Source organism: Apis dorsata, unplaced genomic scaffold (assembly GCF_000469605.1).
Source record: "Apis dorsata unplaced genomic scaffold, Apis dorsata 1.3 scaffold_176, whole genome shotgun sequence".
In the NCBI taxonomy this organism is placed as follows: Eukaryota; Metazoa; Arthropoda; class Insecta; order Hymenoptera; family Apidae; genus Apis; species Apis dorsata.
Window position 1 is genome coordinate 699,683 of NW_006263463.1, and position 3,232 is coordinate 702,914.

The 3,232-nt window shown below is 29.2% G+C and overlaps 1 long non-coding RNA gene across 1 annotated transcript in view; it reads right to left on the reverse strand.

Moving 5' to 3' along the window:
- Window positions 1–939: 939 nt before the first annotated feature.
- The window catches only part of LOC102671705, a 15,434-nt gene continuing 13,141 nt past the window's right edge, over window positions 940–3,232 (reverse strand). The window contains exons 4-7 of the long non-coding RNA XR_421574.2: window positions 2,360–2,663; window positions 2,049–2,150; window positions 1,429–1,553; window positions 940–977 (exon numbers count right to left, since the gene is read on the reverse strand). This is a non-coding gene — a long non-coding RNA (uncharacterized LOC102671705). The remainder of the gene's footprint in view (window positions 978–1,428; window positions 1,554–2,048; window positions 2,151–2,359; window positions 2,664–3,232) is intronic.

The window sequence follows — 3,232 nt, forward strand, 5'->3', positions numbered from 1 at the left end:
TAATTTAAAATATATGATATTAAATAATATCTATTAAAAAATTATTAATGTATTTGTTTAATATGTTATACATATCTTTCGAGTAATAAAATTATTTTATTTTATTTTACATTGCTTCAACATAGACAGATAATAATATTTTATAAAATAATATTTAAAAACAAATTATTAATATTAAAAATTATCAAAAACTTTACTAATATTTAAAAAAATTATGATACATTACTTGAACTGATTGTACAAATTTTTTTGTGTAATTAATTAATTAAAAAAATAAATTAATTTATTTAAAATTAAGAGGAATAGAGCAATATAGAAATGATTTAAAACAAAAATATGAAACAAATTTATTGCTAATTAATTTTATCTTTGGATCGTTATATTTGATATATATCCAATCAATATTAATTAATGATAATTTTTTTCGCTTTAAATTGTTGAGTTATTGTATAAAATGCAAAATTCTCTTCATTTCATCAAATTCATTTTATTATATTATTATTATCACTTTATATATATTAATATATAATTAATATATAATATATAAGGGAATTATATAAGATTTAATAAATTAAACAAATTTAAATAAAAGACTCTTAGATACAATATGTTTAAATAAAAAATTAATTAAAATGTTGAAAATAATTGAAGAAAGCTAAAAAATTAATTTTACCTCATCATTCATTATTACTTTTTTTCACATTATTTTGCCAAAATTAAAATTTTTTTCAAATCGAGTTTCTGCTGCCTATTAATAATATAACATTAGAGATTTAATCAAATCAGTTCATTCATATTACGTAAAGACTAGGGTCGATAAATGAGGTATACATGAATTACAAATCCGGTATTTCATGTGCGCTGACCTGTGTTCCATTTAAAAGGGCCTCCATCGATACAACCGTCAAGTACCACTTTTAGATCCATATTGTATTTTTTCTTTGTATCCTCGTTGTGTATAAAGCTCGTTCTGTATTCTGTTCATAAAACTTCGTTCCCTACATTTTATTTCGATTTTTCTACATATGTACACAAATAATTAACGTCAACAATTTCTTTACTTGTGCTAAATAAGCAAAATAAAAGTTTTCTTTCTATTTCTCCGACGATCAAATTAAAAGATATTCGATTATCAATGTAATTGGCATTATTTCCACAAATTTTTTTCTTTGAAGAAAAAAAATCCTTTTCGAAAGAAAGGAAGGCAATATTTTTTCTGATTAAGTTTGAAATGGAAAAGATGTGACAAAATCTATAACCATCTTTACTTTTATAGCAATACAAATTGAGACGTGTTATATAGAATTCAAATGTCGGCCACCAATATCATTTCATTCTATCGATTTTTCCGTATCAGAAATATTTATGTACGCATACGCGTATGCATGTACTAATAAACTCTATATTTTTAATAAGGGATATCAATACCGTATTACGTTTCCCCCTTTTGTGCCGTTCCAACCAGGTCAGAAACTAAATTACGCCGCGTCACAGAGAAATATTCGGATGCAGCCGCTGTTCTTGATTATTTCAATTTATGTTTATGGCCAAAGCTAAAAGGGACGTTGAAAAATTATTTTATATTCAGTCAGTTTTTCATAACTCTTAATTAAGAAAAAAATATATAGATATATACGTATGTTTTTATTCGTTTTTAATTATAATACCGTTTAAAGGAAAAATAATGGGCGAATATAGTCGAATTATCATTGAAGTTAAATATGATTTCAAAAATTTTAAATAAATATGTTTATTCGTAGTAATCATTTGGATAATATTTTATTTAATCTTGATAAAATAATATATAGATTGTTGAATTATCTTATATCATATTGCAATTCAATCGTTTAATATTAAACGAATAAATAAAAAATTAACAGATATAAGAAAAATTTATTTTACTATCTATCCAAATTATAACAAATAAAGAATAAAATACGTACAAACGACTAATTGGATCTAAACCATTTTATTTAACAAAAAAAGATTTAACGTAAAAGAGGAAAAGGCTACTTATCAAACAACCAGTTACATAAACAAACGTGTACCAAATATACTTGCACCCTCGTCAAATGTTTTCCCTCTAAACCGGGACTCAAACCACGCAAAACAAGCGTTTTAAAAAAGAACTCATCCCCTTTCTCCTCCTCCTAAAAAACAAAAAAAAAAAAAAAAGGTATACAGACCAAACAATCGGTTTGCAAACTGCATTTTCAAAAAAAAAAAAAACTCAAGAAAGAAAAAAACAAGGGGAATAAAAAGATGTAATTCGAAGTCGAAGTGGAAGGTGCTATAATATGCAAAGTCGCGTCGCGTTGAATCAAATTCAAATTGGAGACGATCTAACGCGATAGTTTACCTGTATACCGCGGAAACCTGAGACTCGTTACGCCGGTATACGATTAAGCAGCGGGCGAACGAGTTTATCTCTCGATCATTCCGCTCGAAATGCCCGAGCGGGTGTGGTACCGGCCGTATTCGTTGGGATCGGTCAGCTAGCCGGTTGTAACGGAGCTATAAGATCTGCTGTTCCGTTTCGTTGCTTTGCATTGCGTACTTACTCTCTTTCTCTCCCTCTCTTTCTTTTTCTCTCTCCCTCTCTGTCTCTCACATCGCCGTGTTGGTGCACACGGGCTTCACCTCGGTTGGACAAGTGTGCGATCCTAGAAGGATAACGCGTATATGCGCCACGACTTGCTGGACCATTTGCGAACCCATGAGAAAGACCGATGGACGCTTATACATATTAATAGCTACACGTATATTACTCATACCAAGAGAGCTCTCGACATTTCCCTCCCTTTCCAAGATGCATCTTTTCCATCTTACTCTCCCCCTTTATTTCGCGATATACATTTTGTTTCCCTTCTCCCGTGCAACGATTCCGATATTTTCGCGACGGATGGCCGTCGTGAATATACATGTAAGTATATGTTATACTTATATTTCACATGGTGTACAGGCGACGCTTCTTCGTGCAGATGTTTTCGTTTGGTCGTCGTTCCATTGGTTACGGAAGAAAAGAGGGAGGGTCGTGAAAGTACAAAGCGTGAAACGACGAGTTATGAATTTAGATTTAATATATTCTTTCTTATTTTCTTTTTTCGTCAATAATTATTACACTTACTTCATCTCGTAAGATTCATATTACATGGGTAATTAGATAAATTTTTTATTTGAAATTATTTATATTTTATACTCTAATCAAAGAACTTTCTGAAAAAAAAAAAAA